This window comes from Galeopterus variegatus, unplaced genomic scaffold, assembly GCF_000696425.1.
Source record: "Galeopterus variegatus unplaced genomic scaffold, G_variegatus-3.0.2 Scaffold214, whole genome shotgun sequence".
NCBI lineage: Eukaryota > Metazoa > Chordata > Mammalia > Dermoptera > Cynocephalidae > Galeopterus > Galeopterus variegatus.
The window spans coordinates 717,678-736,883 of NW_007726325.1; the positions used below are offsets into that span (position 1 = coordinate 717,678).

General features: G+C 39.8%; 1 protein-coding gene across 2 annotated transcripts in view; it reads right to left on the reverse strand.

Annotated features, from left to right (window-relative positions):
* Positions 1–16,788, reverse strand: part of RBM47 (RNA binding motif protein 47) — an 82,027-nt gene extending 65,239 nt beyond the window's left edge. For both annotated transcript variants that reach the window (XR_550036.1, XM_008565936.1), the window contains exon 1: positions 16,709–16,788. The gene's annotated coding sequence lies outside the window, so the exon portion shown is untranslated. The remainder of the gene's footprint in view (positions 1–16,708) is intronic.
* Positions 16,789–19,206: the final 2,418 nt, after the last annotated feature.

Sequence of the window (19,206 nt, forward strand, 5' to 3'; positions counted from 1 at the left end):
AGGTCACATAGAAATCTCACCTGATCCACTCTTCCTACCCATTTTCCCAGGTCTCATGAGAAGGTGTCATTTTCCCTCCTAAATTTCTTTCCTAAAATTTTATTCTATGACTCTTTGCCCTTATTGAAAAGGACATTTAATCATTTCTACAGACTTTCAGGTCTAAGAGAAGAGTGATGCTAACCTAACATTTCTTTGACGAGAAAATTTTGGCAAAAAAATTGGCAAAGAAGATAGAAAATTCACATTGCAGTGAAAGAAGGCTCCTCCTAGAAGTGCCTTATTTCCAAACACTGAAGAGTGGTCAGGTCTCTCTCCCTCTCTCATCTGTAGTAGAAGCTAACAGAAAACCTTCATGTTCATGGAGAGAACTTTTTTTCAATGACTATAGCTGATTGACTTGTTAGAGCTGTGCCTAAAAAGCCTTCTTGACAGTTGGTCTCTTGTCTGTGTCTGATGTCCTAGGCAGTGTTAACTGGGATCGCTCAAACAACTAAGAAACAATTGATTACTCCCATTTTTCTGTTTTCTTTTAGTTTATTTGCCTTCTCCTTCCCTCTGAGAAAAAGGGCAGAAAGAGCAGACAAGAGAAAAGAATAAAATCCATTGGAAGGCAATTTTTACTGGAAACCACGGAAAACTGCTAAGAGAATTCTTGACCAGGGCTGAACCAGATCAGCACCTCTGTGATCTAAGCAGTGGCTCACTCACAAAAATAAAGACAAGGCTACCAGCAGGAGTGACAGCTTTTGTACTGGCACTTGGTCTAAACTATTCTATACCAAACTTAGTTGAACAACCCTGGCTGGAGAACAGTAAAAAAAAACCCTAGAATCTTTGTAGGGTCCTGAGCCTTGGTGATTTTTAACAGTTCCCTCTGGTGATTCTAATATGAAACCAAGGTAAAAAAAAAAAAAAAATCACTCATCTATACAGATATCTAGATAAACTCATTAGCCAGCCACTGCAATTGTTTGGGCAATTTTGGCCACCAACAATGCCAAGGGTACTCTCATTGTTTTCTTTCCACAGATGATTATAGCTGCCTACTGTGTGTTAGGCTGTATTAAGCACTTTACATGTTATCTCTAATCTTTACAAACACCCTGGAAAGTAGTACTTTTCCCATTGTCAACACAAGAAATGGAGAGGTTAAGGAATTTGCCCAAGACTGTACAGCAATTAAGTGGCACAATGAGATTTGAACCCAAGTTGGTCTTATCTCCAAAGCTTGCCCTTGCTTTACTATAAAGATAGACCCTCATCTCTGTGTGTTTTTTATCCTGACTTTACTTTTTTTTGCTTTTGACGTAATCAAAAGTGATTTCGGTTCTTATCCTAATATCCTATCAAATGTGCAAATATATGACTATCAAAGTGAAAACAACTGAAATACTTACAAATTCAAAACAAGTCTCATTTTTCATATGAAATGTGTGTGCTAATTATGTTTTAAAATTCCTCTAATTTTGGAGAGCAGAGACAAATGTCAAGAGCTGTTACCAAACCACCACCAAACTCTAATGTCCATTTGTAGTATGAATTTACTTCATTGAGCAAGCTGATTTTGCTTGTTCTGGTGAATAAACAATTGGTTTGGGCCATATAATCAGAGATCAACCTTCTAGTAACACATATCCCAGGACACCAGTTACCTAAAATTGATACTTTAAATTCCCTACCCTAAAAAAAAAAAAAAATCCCTTTCTTAGATACTTATATTACTAATAAATTTGGAAATTCCCCTTGGGGATCCTTGGAAAGCAAACTATAGTACAGCATTCTATTAAAAACTGTTAAGTATGACAGGTGATGTAATAGTTTCTAATTGTTAGAAAACATAAGCCATTTATAGATGGTGTCTGCAAATACAGGTTTTCATTTCTAACATAACATATAAACGTGACTTTACAAACTGGAGAAGATGTTACAGGCAGCATTAGGTAAGTCCTATTCGGTTTGGCTTATATCTCTCTATGATAATATTTTACATCTTGTCTTAATAGTAGGTACTCAATACATGTGAATACATAAATAAAGGCGGGAGTAGGGGAACTGTAGTGCAAAGATTAGGGGGAAAAGATACTTTATGGGCTGACCCCGTGGCTCACTCGGGAGAGTGCGGCGCTGGGAGTGCCGAGGCTGTGGGTTCGGATCCTATATAGTGATGGCCTGTGCGCTCACTGGCTGAGCTGGTGCGGACAACACCATGTGGAGGATTACTACCCCCTTACTGGTCAAAAAAAAAAAAGACTCCATAATCACTTCCTAAAAATTAAAGAAGGTAAAATTTAAGACCCACAGCATATGGATCTTATACATTAATAAGAAGGCTTTTAGATCCAAAAATATGCCATTTTAAAAATTTTCAGGTTATGGATATAGCATGGAGAAAATTTCCTACATCAGAAATGTGACTTTGCTGTTATTTAGTCTCTTTTCGTGCCAAAGACTCCATGAGGAAGCAATTACAACTTCAGAATCACATCTTATTTGATCATTTCCCTTGTTTTCTAAGCAGATTGAACCTTTATTACAGGAGACAGTATATTGTGCTTATAGATGATTGTAGACATGTCAGTGACCATAGCCACATCCAGGCTGGGGACTTCACTTTCATTCATTCAGTTTGCTCATTCAGTCACTGACTATATTGTGATTTGCCTGATAGTGTGTGCATAATGAATTAGTAATACAAAAGACATGTACAGCTGGAGAACACCACCTAGCACTCCTTCACCGTGAATACCTTGAAGACCAAAAGGTATGTCTTATTCACATTTGTATCTCCAGAGCTTAGCACAAACTTGAGAAATGTTTGATGAATTGAACTGCACCCCAGAGATCACTTAACTTAACCCCTCCTTTCCTGGCAGTGACCTACCTAGATATTTCTCAAGGTGACAGAGATACTAGGTAGTGGTAGGGCTGGGACTGAAGTTCAAATTTCCTCTCTCCCAATCCAAAGTTCATGTAAAATTCATTTTATGATTGACTCGAAATCAATTAAAAATTAAGTGGATGCTGTGACAGTTAATTTCTTTTTGCTCAAAAGCTCATTAACGTCTTTAGAACATGTCTTTAGAAAATGTCTTTTTGACTTGGGTCTCTTCATAGCTCCAATTTACAGGTTAAACACCACATTTTCAAGAGAATTCTCTTCGTAATTGAGCATTGTGAGTTTATCTAGTTAGGTGAAGTCCTTAAACAACATAATAATGAGGGTAAATAATTAATTATACTGTAAGTTAATATGCTAGTTACAACTCTTAAGAAGTCTTACACAGATGAGTAGATACTGAGAGAATTCCACTTATATGAAATTCTAAAGTAGACAAAACAAATGTATGGTGGGAGAAAAAAATCATACCAGTGAACGACTCTGGGGGTTGAGGATGGGGGCAAGGTTTCACTCGGAAGAGGCAAGAGAGAACTTTCTGGGATGATTCTAATTGTTCTCTATCTTAATAGGAGTTTAGGTTACAAAGAGTCAGCCTTTGTTAAAGCTCAGTAAATGTACACTTAAGATCTCTGCATTTCATTATACGCAAATTTTATCTTAAAAAAGGATAAACAAATATTGAGCTTTAGTTAATGAAGTGCTTCAGGGGCAGTATTCCAAAGTTCAGCAATCTATTTTGAAGGGCATCAAAAAATAGGATGAATTTATGGATAGACAGAGGAGTGGATTGATAGGTAGATACACGGTAAAGCAAGTACAGCCAAATGCTAATGGCAGAATCTAGGTTCTGGGTATGTGGGTGTTTGCTGTAAAATTCAAATTTTCTACATATGTGAAATTATAAAATAATAATAAAATGGTAAAAAAGGAGTCTTAAAACAAGCATACTCAGTGGACCTTGTTTGGAACCTTAATGAAGAAACCAACTGTGAAAAGAAATTAAGACAACTGAGAAACATGTGTATGAACTGGGTATTAGATGACAGCACAATTTTGTTAGACAGTATTGTAACATTGTCATTTTATTAAAAATCTGCACATTTCTGAAGATGCCTATTAAAATACTAGAGGTATGGGGCTGGCCGGTTAGCTCACTTGGGAGAGCATGGTGCTGATAACACAAGGTCGAGGGTTTGGATCCTTGTACTGGCCAGCTGCCAAAAAACAAATGAACAAACAATCTAAAAATAATATGATGTCTGGGCCGGCCCGGTGGCGCACTGCTATAGTGCGCTGCTTGGGAAGCGCGGCAGCGCTCCCGCCGAGGGTTCGGATCCCACATACAGACCGGCCACTCACTGGCTGAGCGAGGGGCAGGAGCAACACCGAGGGTTGCGGTCCCGTGGCCGGTCCCGGTCCAGTACGGGCACGACACTGAGGGTTGCAATCCGTTGCCGGTCACGAAAAAAGACAAAAAGGAAAAAAAAAATAATATGATGTCTGAGATTGGCTTTTAAAAAAGGAATGAAAGGGTAGGAAACGCTGACACAGTGGACCAAAATCTTAATAGCTATTAAATCTGTGTAAAGAGCATATTAGAATTTGTATTTTATTTCCTCTAAACTTCAATGTATGTTTGCAGTTTTTAAAAAATAAAACTAATTAATATATACCTGTATTAACAGTGCAAAAATCAGAGGACTAGTCAAAGTTCTCCTAAATTTTTGAAATTGTAACATAATTTGATTGAGGTAATAGATTTCCTCTTTGATTAAAAGTACTGTTAGAGTGCAGATTTTCCTTTTAAAATTAAGTCTAATTTCAATTTGTTACTAAAATTTAAAAAACTAATTCTATGACTCCTTGGAATGAGTTAGAAACACCCAGGTTCACTACTGCAGATCTTAGAACCATTGGTTTAGTCATATTAGAGAGAGTATTCATTCATTCAATCACAAAAATAATAATTCTTTACTTTACAAAATGATCTACCACAATATTCTCTCATGCTTCCTCAATACATGTAAAGTTTTATTGCCTTATCAGATTTCCCTTTAACTGCAACATTTAGTAACAAATCCATCACAGAAAACACTGACTATGGTCCGTGACATTCTTTGGTTTTATATCACGTCTCTTACTCAAGTTTCACTTGTTTCTGAATTTCAAGTTCTAAGTTTGGAAAAAAATGTCTGCAAGTCAATATTTAAACTCGCCTCTGGCAACAATTATGCTCTCCAATAAATTCCACAATGTCAAAAAATAACAGCAATATAAAACAAGAGACCCCAGCTGACTGAAGTTTTAAGTCAGAATCCAAATGCTGCATACAAGATCAGATGATGGTTTCATTTATCATGAACAGTGAAATAAACACAGGGAAACACTCTGGTTTTAATTTGAGCATAATTTAAATTTGACCTTGGGAGCTTACCTTATGTAGAAACATGAAGCAAAAGGTTTTAATGAAGGTTGGATGGCAAAGAAGGTGTGGAAAGCAGAAAGAGGGGTGGTATGTAAAACCGATCTGGGTACTGCTCTTACAGTTCTGACTTCAGAGGGGAGAGGGACACATAGCCCATACTTCATATAGTCAGATCCTGAAAACAAATATCTAGACCAGTGCTGTGCATAGAACTTTCTGTGATGATGGAAACATTTGTACCCTGTACTGTCCAATAACAGTAGCCACTAACTAAGTGCCATTGAGCACTTGACATGTGCTTACTGCAAAAGAGGACCCAAACTATTTATTTCATTTCTGATTTTTGTTATTTTCGTCTTATCTCTTGTTTCCTTAGTTAGTCTAGCTAACGGTTTGTCAATTGTGTTTATCTTCTCAAAAAAACAACCTTTGTTTCATTAATATTTTGTATCATTTTTTTGGTCTTAGTGATTTTAGAACTTAGAATTTCAGATCAAGGTCATAGATCTAGACAGGCAGGTATTTAGCATCCATGACAACAAACTTACAATTAAAAATAACAATAAATATGTTTAAAATAACTGCTATCTAATGATCACTTACTATGTATCAGGCACTGTGCTAAATGCTTTGCATGTATTATCTCATGCAATTTTTGCAACAAACCCTTGAGATAGATATTATTATTTCCATTATTCAACCGCTCAAATAAATTACAGAATTTCCCATGGGAATGTGATACAAAGAAGACCAAACTCAAGTCTAATAGCACAGCCCATGCTGTTAAGGACCATGCCTTCTCACCTCTCATTATTGCCCTGCAATGCAGAATGACTACATTAAGCCTGCCTGTGAAATTAGTCATACTGGAACAGTATGGGCCTGTCTCAGGCCCAGCAAAAAACATTCGATTACCCACACTATCACGTCCACAGACTACACACACACACACCACCACCACAAGCCCCACAGCAAGCCTAACACATACACACACTCTTCCACCTGTCTCCTGCTACCCCACCTCACAAGTTTCCACCTATATAGTCTTCAGCACTAACCTGGTCTACAGCAAAAACCTTGATGCTGGCCAGTCAGCTCATCCAAATGAATTTACACAAAGGTCAAGTTTGGTCATTTTGTAACTTCTTCTGATTATAAGTTTGAAGGAGGTTTGATTGCCTCGCTTCTTGGGTTACAAGGGCAGGTCTGCCACATTGGACAAATCACCTGTTGCACTGTTATCATGTTGACACATTTCCCACAGCAAATTTGTTTTACGTGTCTTGTTACTCTGTTCAGAAAAAGCAGTACAGAAGTTCATTGATGAATCGAACCTGGTCTGAACTGAGGGCAAATCAAGCATGAAGGAGGAAGTGGACTGAACTCCCAGAGAGTGGTTGAGGTTGAGAAATGTTTCCCCCAGCTAAGATGATGGGAGGGGGAGAGGGGTGGGGGAGAGGCCAATGACACAGAACTTGAATTTGTGAAGCCTGGATGGACACAGGGTGGTGCTGCATCATAGCCTCAGAATGGGTGACTAAAATCTGACATTTGTATTTCCCTTCTTCCTTCACTCCCTGTCTTTGAAACAAGCACTACAAAGACTTGAAATCAGAACCTAAAGCTAAGAGGGAAGAACAAACATAACAGAAATGTGACTGAGTCTGCACTGGGCAGGAGATCCTCCCAGTGATCTCAAGGCAGAAGGAAGCCAGATAGACTTTTCTGGAGGTGCTGATAGCCACAGTAGGTGACTGGCATTGGGAAGAGAAGGTCTGCTCCAAATCACAGATGAGGATTATTCATGGAAGGTGAATTACAGGTTTGCCTTTGAGGGAAGGGCAGAATGGAAGGCGAGCGGTGGGTACAAGTAAGTGCCAGTCCTGGGCATTTTGGAAAGACTCAGAAGATGCAAGAGTTTGTAAGGTACTACTGGCAGTATACACTAGGGAGGTCAAAAACCTTCCCTTAGTCACTGCTTTCTGCTGCCCTTCACCTTGGACAAGGGTTACTGTCATTAATTGTAGATTCACCAGCAGGAGGCTTTTCATTATTTCAGTAATTTTTAGAAACAACATGTATCATATGGTTCTTCCGATTATACGAGGAGCCCATGCTCACCGTGAAAAACACAGAAAAGCCTGCAAAGGTGGTGGGAGAATGGAAGTACACACACACACACACACACACACGCACACACAAGCACACACACGCACACACACACACACACACACACACACACGCACACACGCATACACATACACACACTCTTGAGAGTAAGGCAAGAGGCTTCTTATTAAAGACCACAGGAAGCCAAAGAGGGGATGAGATGGAAATATGGATGATTCAAATGAAATTATAAAACCCGTCGTGTGGGAATTAGGGTGTTCTGATTCTTCAGATATATTCTTCCAGTTTGCACCTTTTCTTTAGAACAGAATTCAATTAGTGGGATTATTGGGTTAAGCATTTTTAAGGTTCTTGACATATACCGCCACACTGTTTTCCTAATAGGGCATACATTGTGTGTGGTCACCAGGCATGTATGAGTAAGTTGAGTTCTTTCATGGCAGGGAAATGGCACCTCATTGTTGTTTTAATTTTCAGGTTGCGATGTTGACTCTCTTCCTTATGTTGTAAACCATATTTTTATTTTGTCAATTAAACTTTCTTTCTATTCACCTCCCCCAACCCCCACCAGATTAAATGACAGGCCTTGTTAATAGAAATTGAATTAACAGAATATTATTTGTGTTGAAAAATCCCTGCCCACCAAAAATTATCACCATTAATTTAATTTGTTCACATTCCACTCAAATTCTTTATTTTGCTCACAGTTTTTTTTTTTTTTTTGTCTTTTTCCATGTCTGGCAACGGATGGCAACCCTCAGTGTCGCCCCCGTACCGGACCGGGACCGGCAACGGGATCGCAACCCTCGGTGCTGCTCCCGCGCCTCGCTCAGCCAGTGAGCGGGAACCGGTCTGTATGTGGGATCCGAACCCTCGGCGGGAGCGCCACCGTGCTTCCCAAGCGGCGCACTATCCAGTGCGCCACCGGGCCGGCCCTCACAGTTTTTATATGGCCCAGAAATAGGCTGTTTGTGAGACATCTGCCAATAGCAGATACTTTACCAAAGAAGTTCTTAGGGAGGACCAAGGACCACCAACTCCTGAAGGCAAATTGTGAAAAAGAAAAATGTTTTTTTAACTATTGCTTGCTTTTTGTTTTTCAAAATAAGAACAAGATCCCTTAATTTTCCTTTATGCAAAGAGAAGGACTTTCCTCTTTAAAAAATGCTGGACTAAAATTCATAAGCCAGCATCTCCTGATATTTAATTTTTCTATATAATAACAGTACAATATTCAAATCAATTTTCTTTCCTAGAACCAAAAAAAAAAAAAAAAAAGCTGGTGAAGTAAAAGATAAAAAAGAATTTCAAAATAACTTTTCACTATGCAAACAATAGGATGCTCCAGAGAAACACATAATGTAAGTGTGAGACAGCACTCACAGATGATAGCAGCCAAGAGCAGGGAGAAGTTTCTCTAAGTCACAGAACAACTGAGCAGAAGGCCCAGGAGTCGATCACGTCCTTGATTCCTGGTCTAGTGTTCTCTCCACACCCCCACTTCCTGATAATTTTTTTCTATGAAACTATATTTAATTTTTATATTCCAATTTAAATGCTTGTCGTTTCACATAACAAATAAAGCCCCGATCATTTTACATGGGATTATAGTCAACAGAGAAGGGAAGGAAGGAGGTCCTTATGTTTAACACCTTCGTCATGTGACCTTACTTTCTCTGACATATTACCAAACAACAGCAGGGACTTTACACATGAATTTCTCTAATATACTTATTAAAAATTGAAAGAGTAGGCATTTCTTATGGCTTTACAATATGAAGCCATTTTACTAGAGAAGCTGAATAGAAGTTTTACCTCTACTAAGAGTCCAAGTTTGCATTTGTGGTTGACACAGAGACGGTGCTTACTTAAACAATGGTTAATTTAAATGTTGAGGTTTCACAATCCTTAAGAGGATTTAAGACGTTCCACCTCTTGAATTCACTACTAAGAGCCCAGTTCCATTCATGTGTACAAACTTCCTTCCAGGGAATCCTGTTTGAAGGGAAGGCAAATTAAGATCAACTGGACATGCATGATGTGCCAGATACTTTTATATACTACACATTATCTCAATGAATCCTAACAAGAACCACTAAAGTTTGGTATATTTGTGGAAAAAGTTAAAGTGTTGTACAGAGAAAGCCACAGCACTGGGGAGAACAGAGGGTTCAGCTGCTGACTGGCTCTTTTATTATATTAAACAGGATAAGACCAGCATGAGGTCAACCTTATGACAATGTTATCTGTATCCAACTGGCATCCAAGGTACCATTTGGGCTGACTCAGTGTCTTTGAGACCATCCTGGATGCCAGCCCCATTAGCAGCTGACTTGGGTGATAGAAACCACTCAATTCCGCTATTTCTGCTGTCTGAAAACTTTGCTCTTTGGTGGAGGAAGAGAATGACTGAGATGCAGCCAACTGAGCAGCAGCTTGAATGCTTCTCTCCAATTTTCCTTCACAAAAGCCTTGCGAATTAAAGAGATCTTGGGTATCACCTGACCAATCCCCTGCCCGAGGAGCTGCCCTTCCTGCAGCAGACCCAACAAGGGTCGCCCAGTCTCACCGATGGAGGGGTCCCTCTGCAGACACAATTTGACCCCATGACAACCTAATCTGGTTTTCCTATAGCTCTAAGAGTTAACAACTAATTCTAAAACTGAATCCAACCCAGTACATGTCTTTGTTTAGTTCTAAAGAAAACAACCATTTGTCAGGAGGGTGTGTTGAAAATCAAGACTTTCAATTTGTTTTAGGGCTCTTGCACTCACCTCAACTATAACTGTGAAGGTAATTAAAAGACATTATTTTCCGATGGGTGGCAGGATGGCATGGGGAAACTGAGTGCACTTTTAGTAAAAATAATGAGTGTGAAGGCAGGCTCCTGCATTTACTAAGAAATGTGGCCTCGTGCAGGTCACTTGACCTCTCAGTGCCTCAGTTTCTCCATTTGTAAGAAGGGGCTAATGATTCCTAGCTAGCAGAATTGCAGTGAGAACAGGGAATAATATACATAAAGTACATGGTGCAATGCTTGACACACAGTAAGTGCACAGTAAAACAGTATGATTTGAGAAACCATCACAGACCGAACAGTGCTGTTGGAGGAGGAGTTTGTAACAGCTGACACAGTTCACCAACTCTGTGGGGGCCCACAGAGGCCAGTGGAAAGAACTGGGCACCATGGATATAGAAAATCTGGATGTCAGCTCTTGCACCAACCATGGGTGTGACCTTAGCCTCTCTATGTCAACTTTCTCCTTTACAAAATGGGCATATTTAACATCCCACTGTTTAAAAAAAAAAAGGTAAACATGAAAATTATTTGAGAAAGTTAAAAAAAAAAAAAGTACACAAGATATTGTTCCTGTGCTTGTTCTTTTTTTTTTTTTTTTCCTTTTTGTCTTTTTTTACTGACCGGTAATGGGATTGCAACCCTCGGTGTCGCGCCTGCACCGCGCTCAGCCAGTGAGCGGGAACCAGTGAGCGGGAACCGGTCTCCACATGGGATCCAAACCCTCGGCGGGAGCGCCACCGCGCTCCCAAGCGGCGCACTCTCCAGTGCGCCACCGGGCTGGCCCATGTGCTTGTTCTTAAAGCTAAAAACGATCCACTTGAAACAAACATTGATGATTACTTTCAAGCAGTCCCATATAAGAAGCTTCTACCAACTGTGAAAATAATAAAGCCTCTGTAGCACAGAATGTGGGCATCTCATGTTCTTTCTAGAAGTGACTTAAAATGTTTGACTGAGACACAATCAGAGTGTTTTCATGTATTCCATTGGGCAAAGGAGGGCTAACCAGCCTATCTGGCCTCGTTGAAATGATGGCCTGACCCCACGTGCTTTACAATATAAATGCAAAGTTAAAAACAGAATCTCTTTAAGATGCAATTTGAAAAAAATCTAAAGGGTACATACTCCCTTTTGTTATTCTAAGTGAAGGACATTCTCAGCAAGTCTTTGGTAACTTTTTGTAGTATGCATTTGTGAATGTGTATCTTTGTAGGGTGGAAAATTAAGAAAAGTAGTAATGATCACCCCCACTCGGAACTCTATTTCCAAGGTGTTCGTTCAGTTGAATCAGAGACTTTGACACCCATTAGGTTAGCATGCAGAGCCTTCTGTGAGCTGGGATTTTAAGCACTTTCTTAAACTCCGTTTTAAGATACATGGCCTTTGACTCCCAGGAAACTTCCCAGCAATTCTGACTTGTAATTCATCTAACTTTCTTATGGTGATTAAATATTTCTTTACGTGTACATACTAAAACCTGATCTAAAACAAAAAAACAAAACAAAAAACTCCAAAACACCTCAACAATTGGTAAATACAGAATTTAGAATGTACCATGTGCATCTGAAAAAAATAAAATACAGAGAGAGCCTTATTTTCAAAACAAAACAAATTTTGAAGGGAAAGAGAAAGAAAATGACCTAAGAGAAAGGTCGGGTTGGTAGTTGGCTTTCTAACAGAAGATATACAAGAGCACGTCAAAAAGTTTTGGAAAAATATTGTACTCCATAAATATGTACAATTATCATGGGTCGAGTAAGAAAAAAAACTTAAAAAGAGAGAGAGAAATGAGAGAAATAGTAAAATAGTGGTTGCCAGAGGCAGGGAAAGGGAGGAAGGTGGGGGGACGGGGAAGAGTTGGTACAGTTAGATAGGAGGAATAAGTTCTGGTGCTCCAGGGTGACAATAACTAATAATATTGTATTGTCTATTTCAAGATAGATAAAAAAGATCTTGAATGTTATAACCATAAAGAAATAATAAATGTTTAGGTGACAGATATGCTAAGTGTTCTGATTAGATTATTACACAATGTATGCAAAACAACATACATTGAAACAACAAGCTGTACCCCATAAACATGTACAATGAAAAAGTAAATTTAAATTTTTTTTTAAAGTTCACGGAGGGCCGGCCCGGTGGCGCACTGGAGAGTGCGCCGCTTGGGAGTGTGGCGGCGCTCCCGCCGAGGGTTCGGATCCCATGTGGAGACTGGTTCCCGCTCACTGGCTGAGCACGGTGCGGGTGCAACACCGAGGATTGCGATCCCATTGCCGGTCCCTGGTATGGGCGTGACACTGAGGGTTGCGATCCCGTTACCGGTCAGTAAAAAAAGACAAAAAGGAAAAAAAATAAAATAAAATAAAGTTCATGGAAAAGTAGAGTTAAAGATAATACGAACCATACCAGTCAGCCACAAAAGAAAATAATAATAATAATATGAATCTTTCTGTGAATTTCTTCAAGACCCCATCATACAAATCTGCACTATTATATGAAAGCTGAGTCTTAGGAAGTTAAGGTGTCATAGTCTCAGTCTTCTGGCATTGTCTTTGCCAGAACAGGATTGCTCTCTGGTGTAACAATTTTCGTGTTTAGTTCAGCCCAATGGTGAAGTCATGAAACTTTTCTCACGCTCAGTTTCCTTGTGTCCAAACAGTGGCAGTTGCCTCCTGGGGCGATTGTTTCAGTTGAATAAACAGCCCATGCGCAGCACTTAGCAAATACACTCCCAGGAACAGATTTCTGTCTTCCCGCCCTTTCAGGTGATAACATTTCCATCCCACCCTTTATGAGATCACTTAACTTTAAAGAGCCGGCACACACAGGGAATGATACATAGCCATGTTTTTAATTCCTGAAAATTTCTTACACTGTGGTCTATTCTCACAAAGGAATAATATGCAGCAACTGAAGAATAAATTATAGCTACGTGTAACTACATGGATGAATATTATGGACATAAATGTCAAGAGAAAGAAGCCTGATACAAAAGGGCACATACGATATGATTTCATTTTTATGAAGTTCATGAATAGTCAAAGCTAATCTATGGTAACAGAAGTCAGAACAATGGTTACCTTGGGGGCGCTGGGGGTGGGGTGAGGTGGGAAGATGACAGACTGGAGAGGCACGAGGGAGCCCTCTGAGATGCTGAAAATGTTCTGTACCTTGATCTGGGTGGTGATCACACGGGTGCATATACATGTAAAAATTCCTCAAGCTGTATACTTGTAAGAGCTGTGCACTTTACTGCCTTTATGTTATAGCTCAATAAATGTTTAAAAATATTTTTTCAAAGCATTTATTTGACTTTTTAAGTTTTGCTCTGATGCTTTCTTCCAATCTCTTTCACATTTACACGAATGGTAAATTTATTCATTGGTGTGTCATAATTGTAGGAATTACTTGCATATTTTCCAAATAATTGCATCTACCCATTTAAGCAAGAAAACTATTATTTTCTTGGATAAAAATACTTCTAATTAATGATTTCCACTCATCACTATCATTTTAAACAAAAACTATGGAGCACATTCTTCTTGGTGAACCAAGGTTAACCTTAAGAAACTTAGGTGGTCGAGCTCTGGCTAAGATGGAATGATGGCTTCAGGGGCTATTGCTTCTACACTGGTTGACAGTAGTTTTTGCCCCTTCTTTGTTATCTGCCACTATTTCTCACTATTGCATGCCTGTCTCTAACCATCCCTGTCCATCTCATTTGTTTTCTTTCATTTATTTATTCATATATTTCGTACATATTTTTTGAATGCCTAATACGTGCGAAGCACTGGAGTAGCAAATAAGACACTTGTGAACAATGACCTAAGGTAACATATTTTAGCAGAGGAGGCAAGCATAAAACCAGTCTGATGTGTACTTTGAAGGCAGAGTATAGGACCTCATGCAGGGGGCCTGGAAAGGTCACCTTGAATAAGTGACATTTAAGAACTGAGAGATGTTGGGCTGGCCAGTTAGCTCAGTTGGTTAGAGTGTGGTGTTATAACACCAAGGTCAAAGGTTTGGATCCCTGTACTGGCCAGCTGCCAAAAACAAGAAAAACAAACAAACAAAAAATAACAGTAACAAAAATGAGAAACTAGCCCAGATTGCACCATTTTTAAAGTATTTACTGAATGAATGCATGCATGCATGAATGAATGTTCATTAGCCAGGTAAAAAGAAGAAATAATCTCATTTACTATGTACTGAGAAACCAGAAATCTTATTAAAGTCCAAATTAAAAGTCGACAATACTGATTGAGGCCCTGACAGAATTTATGGCATTAATTTTGGCTGCTGTCAGGACTGTTTTTTGCACTAAGATCTTGAGTTGCTGGACAAGTGAAGGACTTTTAGCCATTATTCGGCTAACCTACACATGTTCAGTTTTTATTTTGTCCTACAAAAAACAAAACCAGCCACAATGGCCCAAATCTCTATGAAGATTCCTCCTGGTTGCCTGCATAGTTCTGACCCCAAGCTCCTATGAATGTGACTTTCTGCCATAGTCACCAGAATCACCTTGAAATGTTGTCACTTACCCACACCTTAACAGAGCTGTGACAGGTCTGCCCAGGAAAGCCAAAGCAGGCCTGCCTCCTAGGGCATTATCACATGTTGTGAAATACCATTCATTTTGGAGCCCATTACAGTCCTCAGAGATTTTACCTTCATGACATTTTATAAACCACGACAAACTTGCAGTCTAAAGGACAGAAGGAATAGATAACCACAACAATCCTTGTAGAGTGATGTTACTCAATTATACGCCTTATAAAGCCAACCTGATATATAGGCATTATTATCGTATCACGTTTAATAACAGCAAAGTTTAAAATGCCAGACATGAGGACTAGCTGGTTAGCTCAGTTGGTCAGAGCGCAGCCTTATAACACCAAGGTCACTGGTTGGGATCCCCGTACCAGCCAGCTGCCAAAAACAAAAACAAAAACGCCAGAGATATGGGCCTAGTTATTCAGGGCTTAATTTGATGTATGACTTAATCCATCAACAAACTGTCAAGAAACTGTAAGAACCCCTAACAAGAGGTGTAAATGCAGCTTAGCTTCTTACAATTTTGAGAAGTGAGCTTAGTTTCTTACAATTTTGCGCTGATCCTTGAGACTTGAAATTTGGAAAAACAAAGGGATTGCACAGAAAAGGGACCTTGCTGATGAAATAAAGGGAAACAAGGAGTAACAAGTATCTACAAACGGTTTGTCATCAGACTTTTTCCCAGAGTCTTTCTGTTCCTCTGATAAAATTTCAGACTTAACACAGCATCAATCTACTTGAAACAATGCGGTATTAGTGCATGAGCTCTTTCACTGGTGAGGGTCTATAGTTTGGATTTATGTGGGATCACAGAAGGTCACAAGCTTGACGGACTCTTCAGCAAACTTAGATCGCAAATATTCTTACTTCAGTTTTGAAATTTTAACAGAGGTAAGAAAAGGTTAATCCATTTGTCGAAAGTCACAGAGTAGTGAAATAAAGTACTGCTAAACTCAATTTTTTAATAAGCACATAAAAACATATCAAATCTGCCACACTTCAGGTGAAATCAATGTCTCTTGACCTCCACGGTTATTAGATTTAGTCCTATTTGCCTAAATACACAAAGCCACAGGGAAGATCTTCCCACAGAAATTTCCTCTAATTTTGAAACAATCATTTCTTCCAGCCATTTTACAATGACTGGAAACTTGTCAGAAGAAAGACCCTTTGCTTCTTACTGCCAGTGTCAAGGGGCAAAAACGTGCTCAAATCATGTTCTTTCATAATCAATGAGCTCTTGAACTTTAATACTGTCTTGATTTATGTCTCCTACCATAAGATACAGTAAACAGGCCAAAGATTCCATATGCTTGTTATATTGCAACACCTTTTTCCAGGAACCAGAGCTATTCTTTTTCTAGATTTTCCTGTTTACTGTTTGGGTTTTAGCCACTAATATCAGTTACAAGGATCTGTGTCCAGCATATCATTATTACAATCGATCAAACGCAAACATTTGATTAAGGCTCTAGGTTTATCATACATGCTTCTATTTTCTACAAAAAAGTTAGAATATCAAGAAGTATTTATTCATTAGTTTCTCCAAAATTACGATGAGCCTACAAAAACTTACTCTTAGCTTCTGTGTTCTAAAAACACAGATTTAAGGATAAGAAGCAATCTTTCAAGCTGACCTTTAATTTGTTATCTTGTCTAACTTTAACAGAATGGAGGGTGGGGGGAGAGAGAAATTTGAAAGCCTTTTCATGAAGCAGAGTCACCATTTAGCAAAACCTTCAATGGACCGAGTCACCGGGCATACCGAAGTACAAACTGCAAAGTTACACATTGCCTCCTAGAAACATGGCACCTGGTTCCGAACCTTTTGCTCAAGCAAATGTTTACATCTGATTCAGTCTCCTATAAAACCTTAAGCACAGGTAGACTTTACCTCACTCTCCATGACACGCACGTCCCTCTAGTAAAACCAAAAACAATGTTTGCTGGAAACTGAAGATCGCAATTATCCAGGAACTCCAAGCCACCGAAAACTAGCATTTGCAAAAGATATTCCTTCTGCCCCTGTCCTCCCCCTCACCACTCCTGCCCCTTCAGCAGAAGAGTACCCAAATTGTACGTAATCTGAAATTTTAAGTAGTAATAAATACAAAGTAGGAAAGAAGTACCTGCCAAACACCTGGCGCTCTCTTCCCCCTGCTTGGTCTCTCCTCCCACACTCTGGCAACGGAATGCCCTTCAAAACCATGGCTCACTGCTTTTGGTAAATGTTTTACGAGACACTAAACAGCCTTGTGTCCCACCCTCAGAGCAAACACCATTGAGAGAACACAATATAATGGTCGCAAAGATATCATATAATGTACAATAATGTAAATGAACAAGCAGGCTCTATCTCCACACTCCTCCTTAAGGGAAAAAAAAAAAATCCCAAACTTGGAGGTGGAGGGGTTGGACTAGCAGGAAGGGCTTGTAGAAATAAACCTTGATACTAGAAGCATTAGTTTTTTTTTTTTTTAAAGGCAGCATTATGATAAGCTTATTGTTCTAATCCCCAAGCAAGCCTTGGCTTGCTAAACTGAAAAAGTGTCAAAGGCAAGAGTTAATAAAGGGTAGAGTTCACCAGTGAATCTGTAGGCACGGTTGCAACTATACATTTGCCACATATTTCCATCTGTCAGAGAAAATGCAACTCAGAAAAGTTTTTCATAAACATCTTCTACAATAACAAAACGTTTTCTCCATTTTCCATATCCCTCAAGTTATTCACAGTTAAAAACCAATTCTGCTCCAAACCAGAAGTTTTGCATTCCATTCAAGTTAACAATTACAACTGGAGGAGAACAGAAACTTGCTGGCACCAAACTATTAGCACAGCCAGAATGTCAGGTGCCTCTTGGTACCACCAGGGTTAACTAGATAAAGAGAGAGTCATCTGTCTGGCTGGTTTTATCCAAACGACATATGAAGATTGCTAGAGTCCTGAGCCCATGCAGGCAACATGCTCTTGGAGCTCTTAGTCGAACAGTCTGAGAAACGAGGAAGAAGATTTAGCTAACATCAAGCCTGCTGGCTACAAGGAGACCACGGCTGTTTAGAGAAGAAGCAAGAATTGTCTTTGGCTTCAGAATCACACACACAGACAGGTTAGACAAATAAGAAAACCCATTTTCTTATCCCTACCCCCTTCCCCAGTCCCCAAGAGTACTCAGAATTCTGCATTTCATACCTTTAAGATGTCTAGTAGGGTAGAAAGAAAACTGAACTTAGAATTGAGATCATGGTTTTTCTTTTTTCTTTTTTGGCAGCTGGCCAGTACAGGGACACGAACCCTTGACCTTGGTGTTATTAATACAGTGCTCTAACCAACTGAGCTAACCAGCCTGCCCAAGATCATGGTTTTCTACATTCCAGCTGGGTGACCTCGAGCAAGTTCCTTAAACTCTCTGAACCTGTTTCCTCATCTATAAAATAAAAATGTCTAGAACCACAGAAAATATCTCAAAAAAACTGACAGCTCTCCAACTTCAAGCACCTAAAAAATGGCACAGGGCAGTTCTTCACATTTTCAAAACACTTTAAGGATTGTTGCAGTTTTATTGTCCCCCCTACCTTACATGTATGGGTCCCATCTTATTTTCAGTTTCCTCGTGTTACAGAAGCTTCAGGTTGGTTCTGTGACTACAGGCAATTCGCTGCTCTTGGGCCTGACTGACTTATCTGCTTTGGGTGGGTATCATAAATGACCCTTTATCTGCATGCTCAGGGGCGTGGCGACAGGCCTCCCGGCCTCTCCTTTTGCTTTCACAACATTTCTCCTCATCTCACTCTTTACCACAATTAGCTATCCTGCCTCTCATCCTGGCCTTCCTTTCCCCTTCCTTCTCTCTCTCTCTTTCTTTTTTTCTCCGCCTTTCCTGCCTTAATTCCCTGAGAGGGACATGACGGGGATGTGCTGGAGGGTGATTATTCTCATCACCCTATTTCTTCTATCATTTATGTGACGTATCAAACAACCCAGTGCAGGAGGTGAGAGAGAGGTTAGTCTTATCCAGATTCTACAGACGAGGGAACCGAGATGGACCTGGGGCCATTGCTGATGGGACTGGGACCAGAGCTGGGCTTTCCTGGCAGGCCAAGATTTCCCTGCCACCCTTCAAGGCCCTGCCTAACTCCTTACCCCCAAATGCACCTCTTCCCAGTGCCCGCCAGTCCCCCCTCGTCTAGAAGGCTTTCTGCCCCTTGTGGCATAGTTCACTCTTGGATTGCTCTTCTCCTCACCCTTTTCCTTCCTCCCTTTGGGTTTTTATGTCTAATAGGAGCAAATCCCCATAGTGACAAACCTGAATGATGGGGAGATAATTATTCCCTGCACAGGAGTCTTTCCTATGTGTACCTCTCCTGGGTCACATTTCCCCTTCCACTCTGCAC